The following is a 12,500-nucleotide window of genomic DNA, read 5'->3' as shown; positions in this document are numbered from 1 at the left end:
GTATATATAATGTATGTGTGCATAGATTAGCAGAAAAATTAATTGTACAGATGGATCTTTCTTCCACATGTTCTAATACTAGATAAACAATTTAACTGAATCTTGCTGAAAGAATACTGAGACTCAACTGAGCCTAGTTATCTGCAGACTATATAGGCAGCATGCATAACAGTGAACTTGAACAGATGTTGACACAGCAAGGTCCAGTGCAGATCTGACTGAATAGGTGCAATTACCTCAGTTTTTGTCATACACAGAACTAACACAGACCAGATGAGTTTTAAGCACAGTGTCGCACCTTGCAGTTAACTACTTGCACTTGGCCCTTTTACAACTCTTATCAGAGTGCTTCTTGACTATGCCTTTTATGTATTCTGCAATAACAGATACAGTTTCTGTAGTCTGAAACATCTCTTGTATTCCATGCACAGTTATCACAACATAATACTTTGTACATATTTCCCTATATTACATAAAAGAAGAAAAAATTTCTCCCATAACTGTTAGCTTGGGAAAGCAGTTCCACAATGCACTTTCTCGCCCAGATTTCACAACTTAAATGTGACTTGTACAGTCTATTTTCCAAACTAGTTGGAACCTAGGGTAGTTCCCATAATCAAAATGAATATAAAACATAATTGAAATGAATAAAAAAAAACTTCTAAAAATGTTTTTGATTAACATTAAACAAAAATAAAACCAAGTATACCTTGAGTACAAGACAGTATAGTATGTTATTGCAGTACAAGCTGAAACCCCCCTCACAAGCAAATATGTATAATGTTTAGATATTCAGACTTTGATTTTGCCAGCATGAAAACTTTGGAAGGCTGCGTTCGGATAATGACAATCAACATTTGGATAACTGACTACTGTAAAGAAATGAAAGTACATAATCTGATTTTTACATCAGTTTTTCTCCCCTGGCATCAGCTTCTTTGTACTTGCTAGGTTATTGATCTGTGTAGTCCTGCATTTCCATGAAGTTTGTAACCCTTTTGATTCAAATACAAATAACTCAAAGTATGGCAGAACATTTAACTGTTGCCATGATTCATAAGGGCCAAGGGTGGTAAACCAGGGGTGAATTTCTAGTCTCGTCCATTTGTTCAAATTATTTTGTAAAGGAAATCTATGTAAGGGGATATTAAACTTAAATTTAAGGGGAATACTTTGCTTGATGTGGAAAGGAAGACTATTCCAAAGAAGTGGTATTCACTATGATGCATAACTATAGATATTCTGTTTGCTTTGCAGAAGAGGTTAAGATCTCTCTAGTAGGTATTTATTCCATTTAATTTGTGGATGTGGAGCTTATCAGAGGGAATAGGGTCTAAGGCTCTTTACAAGAAGCAGAGATGATCTCTCAGTAGCCTCTATGGTACTGAGAATAGGAAAAAGGCTTTGAGACGGTCATTGTAGTTTGTATGATTTAGGCCCTTTTTCTTGGTGTTAAAGCATTGTGGTCCTTCAAGTTGTGTAAAGTGAACAGGTATGTATTGAAGGGGGTATTATACTTGATGACTGGCCTAATTGGTGCCAAATAGTGGCATGATCACTTTCCTGGACCTAGACACCATACCTTTATTAAGCTGAGCAGTGAAAATGTACTTTCTTACAGTAATGGATGCATGTGATTGAAGGGCAGGTTCTAAATGTTTTCCCAGGTCCCTAACTACCAAATCACTTTTCAAGGGTGTAGTGTGAATGTGATGGCCACATGGGACATCATGCTCGCCAAAGGAGTTTATTATACATTTTATCAGACCTTTACCTTTAATCCATGGATATGATGCCAGCTGCTTAGGAAAGGCCCCTCCTGAAAGATCTTGGTGCTATCAAACTCTTTCATACAGCTTAATTCATCTGCAAAATTGGCAGCTACATGACCTTTAAGTTGGCTTTAACCTCTTAAGTAGGTGCCAGAGAGGAGTGGCCCAAACGCTGAAACCTGAGGTGCACCACTAGTGGCAGGTTTGGGGGAGAAGGTTGAGCTGCCCATCCTAATTTCCAGGGTTCTGCTTTTGAGTTGATTTCTATCCAGCGAGTTGGGTGGGACAGTTTATCAATACTGGAGTGTAGGATAGTATTAAGATTTTGAGTTCTAGATCATAGGATGTTACAAGGCTAACATCCCCAGGGCACTTACAAGCCTAGCCAAGTTCAACCTGTGTTCCCAAGATCAAGCAGACACTAAAATCAGCACCTGCTGTGCCTGTCCAAGTGGGATGCAGCTGGAACCCCCTGGGGTGAATTTCCAGTTACACATCCAGTCATACAAATTCCACTTAAAATAGGACCATCGAGGGGCTTTGTTTAACTTGAGTAGGAAGCTTGTTCCAAAGGTGGAGCAAGTTCTGTTGGTCACATACCAGTTTAAGATTCTTTGAGCGAGTGACCCATGTGCAGTTTGACTTGTGAATGTGCAGCTTTTCCATTAAAGTTGGGTCAGCTGTCCGTATGCAAGACGGGCCGCTTCTGAGCAGTCTGTATGACAGAGTAAAGTGACAATGATTTCTGTTTGTATAAGACAGATTTTGACCATGAATTTTCTTTGTAAGGAGCCTTTGTGGTCTCCAATTGCTGAAGGTGTTTGGAAAGAAACATACCAAAGAAAGCACTGTACTTTATTATTGGCCCGATGAGGGAAGAGTACAGGGGGAGTTGTAACCTCCCCCCCCCCCCTCTGGAGGCAATGCCCTTACTTATGAGATGAGTAGCAAAAAATGCCCTTACCATTATGTAGACGTGGTGATCGAAGTTAAGGTTGCGTCAACCTGTGTGCCCAGATCTCTTGCCACTGATAGATCATGTATTGATTTTTTTCCCCTTCTCCATTGCTTCAGAAATCTTGAAGTCAACCAGGTTAACCAGGGAGGATTTACCCTTGAGAGAACTGTAAGCTGCCTTGGGGAAAGAATTTGCAGGCTATATCTGTGCCTTGTGTATTAATTCCTTAATGATCCTCTCAATAGTGTTACAAATGAGGCCGGTAAAACCTATGGGTCTAATTATATTGTTCCATTGAAGCCATTGACATTTTAGTTTTGTCAAGGACATATCCTGCCTACTTTTACAGACACCACTCAAGAAATGGAGCTTGAGGGTAAGGATGCACACTTCTGGTACACTGCCCATTACTTTTCTTGGCCAACCATTTGCATTGGAATTACTGAGGTCATTCCTGTACTGAATTGTCATTGGACTGTAAACCTGAGAGCAATTGGTGTAACTTGATTATGATATGTGACTACTGTAAACTCTGTACCATACACTTAAAATTGAAGCTTTTGTGAAACTGTGCTGAAACACCTCCTCAGTGGCTGAATAGCATTCCTTCCTGGGTTGAAGTCTGGGTTAAGTACACAATAGGTTATTGCCCTCCCTGGAAGGAAATCTGGCTAAGTACAACACCTGCCTCATGTTTCGAAGCATATTGTTTGTAGTAAGGACTGGTTTCCAAGCCTGTTTAAGTGTTTGAAACACTGCTGATGAGCTGGAATCCATGCAGCCTTATCCGGTCTATTCCTTCTGGTAAGGTCTGGAAGAGGAGTAGCTTTTGTACTGTAGTGGGGCCAGCCTTATTATTAAATCCTGCTATCCCCAAGAATGTGCCATTATCTTCTTGGTTGCAAGAGCTGGTTGTGCCAACAGTCTTGGCAGGCATGCTCTGGCCTAATCTTGCCAACACCTACCTTGACACTGATGTCTCTCCCATACTTGCCTAAAAAGTTGGGGTATTCTTCCTTTTAGAGGAGAGTAAATGCGGACAACCCTCTGGCTCTGCATGTCCAGGGTTACCTGTTAGTAACCAGTTGTCAAGTCAGTAGTAGTTGGATACTTGGCCACTCCCAGCTGCTGTAAGGCTTCATCTGTCATAGATAAAGGACAAGTATCCGAGTCTGTTTTCAGCTTTCTGTAGTCCACAAAAGTTGTGGTGCTGCCATCTTTCAGCACTACTGGCGATTCTCTGGGATTGTTTATCTCATGATTTTATCCACATTTCTAACATGTCATGTAGTTCTTTTCCCAGGCTTTACCTAACTCTTCTGAGCACCCTGAAAGGGGCTTGTTAGATGAGCAGCTGGAGTCTTGTGTCCACATGGTGTTCCAGGTGGTTACACTCCGGTTTAATAGTAAACATAACCTCAGACTCCTTTTGTACTGCAGATATTTCCTTAGCCCTGGGTAGGATATAGCTTCTGTGCTAAGGTTAGCCTATCCACTTGGCTGCCAGATTGCACCCTACCAAGATGATCTGGTACCAGTTCTCCCTCTGATTCCTTTTCAACCACACTGAATTTAGAGTATCAAAGATTCTTCACCATGGTACAGCTTTATCGTGTTAATTTTGTAAAATGTATGCTTCTGCTTCCTGCTAACATCATTCACCTCTTTCACAATAGGGAAAGGCCCTTCCAAGTTGCCTGCAGTTTGTCTGACCAGAATAAGCCCCAGTACCTACTGACCAACAGAATGTTCTGGCCTTCCAGTTATGCCAGACCTTTTGCTGCTGTTCTGCCTGTGCTTAGGTGCTTCTAGCCAATCTTTGAGCTCGCTAAGCCTAGTCCTGAAATTTAGGGCATACGCCATAAAACGTTTTCCGGGGAATCAGTCAGTGACTTAGGACCCCTGGCTATATCATACTGTGACCATGTAACAGCTCAAAGGGTGAAACCATATGAATTTCTGGGGGCGGCTCCCTGTATGCAAAGAGAAAGGGTCATGTACTTGTATCATTCCTACTTAAACTGATCTGCAGTGCCCTCAACATGGCCTTCAGTGTACAGATAAATCTATCCACCAAACCTTTGGGCTGTGGATGGTAGAGGGTAGCTTTTAATGCTTTACCCGCATCCCTTAATGCTTCCACGAACAGGCCAGCAGGTCTGGCATGAAGTTGCACCTCTGTAACCATCAGTATTTTTGTGAGAACCTACTATCCTAAAAATGCCTAGCAGAGCACTTGCTATCCTCTGATTTAATGGAAAATGACCACCACCTAGTTATCTAATGGCGTGATCCTGCTGGTGTTAGTGGATGTGTATAGCTTACCTGTGCAACTTGTGGTGCAAAGTGATCACACAGTGCCCATATTTACCCTCCTGAACCAGCTTCTCCGTTGTACATAAATACATCCAAGCAGCTTTGGCTTAATGTCCCAGAGAATTCCCATACTCTGGAATAAGCTACCCGTCTTTATCAAACAAAGCTCCTCATTAGCACACCAAGAAAAATCTTGATTGGATGGCAAATAGGAAATTCACCCTGGGGATCACCTCTGTGGCTCTGCTCGACAGTGGCACAGGAAAATTATTTTCTTGGGTGGCAAAAGCCAGGGTACCTTTTTGGCTGGCTTGTATAGGCCCCAGGGTCGATAGCCTAGTACCTATCTATGAACCTGTGTCCCAATATTTGACACCACTGAAGTATTGCCAGTACCCCATTACATTCTTTTCAATACCTGACGAATAACATTTGTGCGCAAGTCATCTTTAGTACACTTTATGCACATATGGTCATCGGAAAAGAATATTGTGGGCTATGGCCATAAGTATCTGTCAGTGAGCCCTAGTTGCTACCACTTTGTATTACTTGTGGTGGTGGTAATTTAAAAATAAAATTGACCTAGGCAATCATACATTGATATTAATGAAAACAAACCATACTGACATTTTCAGCTGTAAACATTGTACAACACGTATAATCTATGCAGTCATTGTCAATTATACATAGCTCATTACATTTCTGCCTTCCCTTACACCTCAGCCACCAAAATTAAACTTTACAAGGGCTTACTATATCTAGGAAATTCTGATTCTGTATCACAGCTCAAAAATTACACCAGTTTCCTCACCCAGTATTTCTGACAGTCTACAGGAAATTTTTAAAGCTTGCCAACTCATTACACTCCCAGAACATACATTCCCAATTACCTTTTCCCCATCACACCTCCCAACATATGCCACCTACCTGAGGAAAATTTCTTTGGAGTCTGCTTTATGGCATGGGATAATATAGAACTATTGATCAAGATGGGCAAGTCCAGTCTCTAACCAAATGGGATTGGTTAATTCAAGCACACAAGGGGAAAATGGCTAGGCTTAAAATGGCCCTCCAAGACACTACGTAGCATTTGCCTACTTGGAGTGATGATCAGTCGTCCGTTCTTCAGTATCCATTGTGTAATCATTATTGCATATTACTGTTGGTCTTCTCTAAAAGATCCGATTGTAAAGGATTTCTGCATTTAGTTAACTCTGACAGTTAGCACAGAGGAATAAAGCTCTGACTTAAGTTGCTTCCTATGGCAAGGGTACAGTGTGCAAGTCTTTCATTTACCAACTGTGTGACATTGAGCAAATCACTTAACCAGACAAGCAATTGTGGGAATTTGAATGTATGAATACACTTAATTTGACTGTTTTTTTGCAGGCACACGTGAGAAATGCACTGTTGGGCTACAGCAGTCTGGCACTTGGTTCAGATGAGTAAAACTGAGCTGTTACTGAGCTGCTTCTGTAGTAATGCATGGTTTGATTCATTTATTTACTGTGAGACTCTTGTCACCTCACCAGACAGTGGTCCTGGGCTGCCCTTGAAAATGGAAACTTGCATGCAGTGGACTGTCCTACACTGTTGGCAAAGGCATTACAAATTTGTGTTTTGAATTCCTGAACACCTCACCTAGCCATTAATTACTGCTTCACTATGTCATTTGACTATGAATCTCAAGTTCCTTGTCTAATGGATTACCAGATGCATTTTCATTAAGTGAGTTTCAGGGGGAAACAGGTTACTGCTGCTCATGTTAAGTTTGCTTTCAGTGTGGTTTTGTTTTGCTCAGCAAATGTCTGCCAGTGTGTGCTGTAAAATATGAAAGTTTTAGATTAAATAAAATCCTGTGATTATTAAAGAAAAAATAGTATGCTCACTGACAAGTTTAAGCAGTTTATGTAATTTTGGGAGAGACAAGTAATGGGGTAGTCCATTGCCCTGCTTAGGGCCCCATTTGAACATAATCCGCCTCTGATAGTAACCCCCATTACCAAACAACACTAATAAATAAATGTTGAAGTCCTGTTTTAACTGCTTTTCAGTAACCACCACAATAAATTGTGGGTTGAGCTGTTGTAAGGCCAAGTTCAGATATTTCTGGTTTCTGTCATTTACTAGGATTCAGTATTCCAAGAATCTGTTATATTGAATAACTCTTAAAACTTGGTGAATAAGATTTTCTATTTTATCGAGAAATGCTTTTTTTTTTTTTTTTTTTTTTTTTTTTTTTTTTTTTTTTGAGAGGTTAGTTTGTGTTTCATCATTCCTTGTAAAGAATAATATCCTTTGATCCAATACAGATTATGTAAATGAATCCACTTTTGAGGTGATGAGCCCTTGGTGTTAGGATTTGTAGTTTGGTTCCTTTGAGAAATTAGTATAGTATGCAATTATATTGATTGTAGCACTGTTGATGAAAGCATGTCATTTTTATTGCAGAAAGGCAGTGGATATATCAGACTTGTACAGAGTTTGGATTCTACCAGAGCACAGATTCACCTAATCAGCCTTTTACAGGTTTTCCACTGAAGTGAGTACCTCTTGGGCATCTAATCTGTATACCAGAACAAGCATAATTTTATTTTTTTAATTTTCGTCCTGTTCTGACAACCTTTTATGTTATAAAGTAACTGTTAAATCCCACTCTGAACCCTTTCTGGTTGAGCAGATGGCAAGTGATTATGCTAATGCAGTCTGGTTAATAACAGTAGTAGTTCTTTTGCTGTTGCCATATTAGTTAATTAGGAGTCTGTACCCAGCTGTACATGTGAAACTTAACCTTGGAGACAATTTATCAGGATGTGTGAAAGATGGGATAAACTGAAGTAAAGCTTAGAATTCTGCATCTCTTCCTTTTTGAATTAATGGAACCCCGTTTTAGTGGCTTAAGTCTAGACTGTTTAGGAACACCAACCCCCTGTCCCCACACTCTCCCAAACAACTTAAAATGGCCTGCTCCTAGAGTGATGAGAATAAACTCCGCATTAAATTTGAGTTTTGGTTTAGGACACTGGAAATCCATGTGGTGGTGGGGCTGAAGTTGGGGTGGGGGTATAAAAAAAATAATGTACAATAAGCTGGTTGCATAAGTGTGCACACCCTTAAACTAATACTTTGTTGAAGCATCTTTTGATTTAATTACAGCATTCAGTCTTCCTGGGTACACACCTGCCAACAATTAGACTCTGATTAACCACAAATAAAGTTCAGCTATCCTAGTAGGATTTTCCTGATATTTACTCTGTTGCCTGCTACAGCAAAAGCCATGGTTTGCAGAGCGCTTACAAAGCATCAAAGGGATCTCATTGTTGAAAGGTATCAGTCAGGAGAAGGGTACAAAAAAATTTGTACTGCATTGGTTATACCATAGAACACAGTGATGACAGTCATCAAAAAGTGGAGAAAATATGGGACTACAAAAACTTAATTGTACAATCTTCAAAAAAATACCAAAACGTCTACAGTTTAAATTGTACCAAATCGGACATAATGTGAAAACCGTGTTTAAGAATGGGTAAAACTTTTATGACCATGACTGAATGTTTAGAGAGTTTTTAGTCCGCTTATAGAGAAATCAAAGTTAAATTAGTACATGCAAACAGGAATTGCAATATGAAGTGGGGAGAAAATAAAGGTAGGGTTAATTCATAATTAGAGAGTCAGACGAGGGAAATTGATATAAGGAAGGAGTGAAGGAGAGTAATGCGGTGTAAAGTATGTATAGGTACTTGTTTATATTTTTAGTGATGCAATTTATCCTGGAATTGAACAAGAACATACCCAGCCAGGTATGTACCTAGGAAGTTTTTCAGAATGATTTTACAGGATTGGAAGGGAGGGTATTGACCTGATGGATACAGTTAAGGAGTTCCAGACCTTAGCGGCACGGTATGAGTACAGACCATGGCCAGCAAATTTGATGGGGGTCATTGGATCTTAATGACCAATTGGCAACTTAGTTGTGCTGAATGGTGCAGGCAGATGGATGCTGGATAATTAGTTGTTGTCATTCTAACAAATTTAGGCTCAAGTGCAATACAGTGGTGGGTTCAGAAAGGGGTGTTGGCCACATTGTTTTAATTTTTGTGATGCTTGGCGGTTGGTAAAAGTGGGAGAGCCATAAAGTAGTGAGGGAAGGAGGTAAGTAGTGGTAAGTGCAGTTTTAGTTGTGTTGGTGGGAGATTTTGTCTATAAATTATCTGTAGTTGAGTTTTTAATCTAATTTTGTATATGCAGGTTAAATTTAAGATCATTGTCCCTAATACTTTGCTATGAGAAGTGACCTCAATTATTGTATTATGAGAGAATATTTACTTTTTCTCAAGAGAGGGATTTAAGAAGATAGCAGTTTTGTTGTGAGAGTTTAAAAAAAAAAGTTTCATTGGCTGTACAGCTTCGCAAGTAATTTTTTTGAGATGCCATGTCAGATGTGTATGAGTGGAGAGACATCTGCATATTGTATTCGGGAGATATGTTGTGTGGATGGTGATAATGTGAATATTAGAGTATGGGACCTAGGACACAACCTTTTGGTACACTGGTGGTGCTGACCATTAAGGAGAGAGAGGGTAGAGTTCCATTTTGCAGACTGATGACTATTGGTCAAGTATCTTTTGAACCACAGAAGGGTGTTCAGAGTTCCCGCACTTACAAATATCATAAAACCATATAATAATCCCAGACCACTTAGATTCTCCAAGTTATTGGTCCAAACTCAAAGCTTCTAATTCAGCTGGAGACTCCCTGTTTGACAACTTCGTTGGGAAAACATGAAATTATCTCCCAGCTAACCTTACTCTGGAGCCCTCTCTAAATCTTTTCAATAAAGGCCTCAAACAATATCTTGGCACACACTGGCTCTGTCCCTATACTAACCCTGACTAACTCCTAATATAACCACCTTTCTCTATTCAGTAGTGTCAGTTCGATCTTGTTCAGTACAGTTGTTATAAACTTCTGGTTGATGTGCAGTATAAATCTTGTGAATCCCTTCTTAAAGACTAGATTGTATACACCTTGCAGATAGGCTTGTCTAATTAGGGTTTTATTTTTTTTCTTCCTTATCTATGTAACCGGTACAAGCAAGCAAAATCTGAGGGTAATGCTACTGTGTGCTAGAAGTCTAAACCTCAAAATGCACTTACTCGAGGCACTCCTTAAAATGTAGAACATCGACATGTGTGCAGTGACAGAGACCGGGTTCTAGGCTCCAGAAGCACCCCTGCATTACCAGGCTGTAATTCATACCACACTTTTCAGCCATGTAACCTGGACTGAAACACTAAAGGCGGAGCCGTGACCATATTCATTAAGGATAGCCACACCTCCAGACTGGTTGCTCAGCATAATGCATCAGAGGTTATCCAAGTGCAATTAACTCTGGACCGACTGCTGTCCAAATTGTAACTTGCTACAGATCCCCCACCATGCCCCAGGATTCCCACTCCTCATTTCTTGATGCACTGGAAAATACAACCTAACACCCTAATAATGGGCAATTTCAACTACCACCACCATAAAACATTTCTCCAAAGCCAACTTCACACTTAAGACAGAAGTGGCAGACTTCACGACAATAGACGGACAATAGAGGTACAACTACCGAATCCTATACAAATGCACTTTATAAGCACTTACACGAGTGCATGGATCGTGCAATCCCTAACGGAACCAAGATGCTATCCTCCAAAAAAAAAGGAAGCCAATCTGGTGGTCCCCTGCCATAAACTCTACAACAGAAGAAAGAAACTATTGCAAAAAGAGTAAAGTCTCAGTAAGGAGCTGAGATCCCTCCTAAAATTCTCCAAAGCTAGTTACGAAAACAAAATTGCCACCGATTCTAAAGACAGCCACAGAACATTCTATAGCAATGTCAAGAATCTCAATGGCAACACACTCAAAACTGCTCTGAGTTGCAGCACAATGGCACTAAATATACAGAACCAACTGATATTGCCAACATCCTTGCGGATAGGTTCAGTGCTAACTTTACCCCTCTCGCCCCCTAAAGGGTCCATCTCTATACTGGAAGAATGCAAAGTTCCTGTAATCACGGCTGCACAGGTAAAAAAAACACTCTCCTAAGCCAAGAACACAGCATCCACGGGACCTGACAACATCCCAGGCTGCGTTCTACACGAACTACGGAGCTAACTGGCACACCACCTAAGTACCATATTCAATCATAGCCTCACCTCAGGCTTTGTGCTCACTGAATGGCGCACAGCAACAGTTAACCCACTCCACAAAGGGGGAGCCACCACGTACCCTGGGAACTACCGCCCCATCAGCCTGACGAGCTTGGTCTGCAAGGCTATGGAACGTATCATCATGGAACTTATAAACAATGACATTGGTAATCTCCAAACTCTGGACCCTACCCAGTTGGGTTTGTAAAAGGCAGATAATGTCTCCTAAACCTGATAGACTTCTTTGAAGGGTCCTCAAAGCCGTAGATAAGGGTAAGATGGTTCACACCGCCTATCTACATCTCACCAAGGCTTTCTACACCATCCCTCACTCTGGAATTATAGATAAACTCACTAAACTAGGTATAAATCCCGATGTCACAAGATGGGTTGCCAACTGGCTCACTGACAGAACCCACACTGTGAAAGTAGCAGACTCTAAATCCAACAGACTCTAAATCCAACTTTAGACCAGTGGCAAGTGGAGTACTACAGGGTTCAGTCCTGGGTCCTCTCCTGTTTGGTATCTACCTAACTGAAGTACAGGCTAATACAGAAGGTCTTGGGCTAACAAAGTTCGTAGATGACTGCAAACTAGGAGCCATAATCAAAACTCCTAACAATGTGGATATCCTACAAAAGGGCCTCACTGAGATGCCTGGTGTCAAAGCCATGGCCTCAAGCTCAATGCCAAAAAGTGCATTGTCATCCCTTTTGGTAAAAACACTACCCGTGAACTACCACAGAGGCGATAGTCTACTTAACACTGAAAGTGTGATGAGACCTTGGGACACAGGTGAAAAGTAGTCTCCTTTGATAATCACATCACCACAGTAGTCAGGAAATGTTTCTACATGGCACACCTAATCACAAAAGGTTTCTCATCTAGGAAAAGAGGTCATTTTTCCTCTACTTATCACTCATTAGACCCATTAGACTACAGCGTCCCTTTTGGTATGTACCTCACAAGACATTTACAAAAACTGGAAAGGCCACAGAAATATCTCCGAGGATTACCAGCCTCACAGATGCCCTACGCAGACTGTCTCAAACTCCAACATTACTCCGAGGCGATCTCTACCTAAGATACAAAGCTATGTCGAACCCAGAGCTGTTGGACATGCTCCACTTAAAATCCCAATCCCTCTGAGCTACATGCTCTTGGGACCTAAACCTTGTCACCACAATAAACAAAACATGCTGGAAGGATAGATTCCTGTCCCAGAGACTTCCCATACTCTGGAACAAACTACC

General features: G+C 40.8%; 1 protein-coding gene and 1 long non-coding RNA gene across 2 annotated transcripts in view; one reads left to right on the top strand and one right to left on the bottom strand.

Annotated features, from left to right (window-relative positions):
- The window catches only part of LOC122800905 (putative serine protease K12H4.7), a gene marked incomplete in the record, with an annotated part of 685,243 nt that overhangs the window by 236,022 nt on the left and 436,721 nt on the right, over positions 1-12,500 (bottom strand).
- LOC122800906 overlaps positions 1-12,500 on the top strand; it is a 51,578-nt gene that overhangs the window by 37,189 nt on the left and 1,889 nt on the right. The window contains exons 2-4 of the long non-coding RNA XR_006364657.1: positions 7,498-7,588; positions 8,374-8,379; positions 10,352-10,353. This is a non-coding gene — a long non-coding RNA (uncharacterized LOC122800906). The remainder of the gene's footprint in view (positions 1-7,497; positions 7,589-8,373; positions 8,380-10,351; positions 10,354-12,500) is intronic.

Source organism: Protopterus annectens, chromosome 4.part1 (assembly GCF_019279795.1).
Source record: "Protopterus annectens isolate FY-2018-M chromosome 4.part1, PAN1.0, whole genome shotgun sequence".
NCBI lineage: Eukaryota > Metazoa > Chordata > Ceratodontiformes > Protopteridae > Protopterus > Protopterus annectens.
The sequence above is the reverse complement of the archived record's forward strand: the minus strand, read 5'-3'. Positions and strand labels throughout refer to the sequence as shown.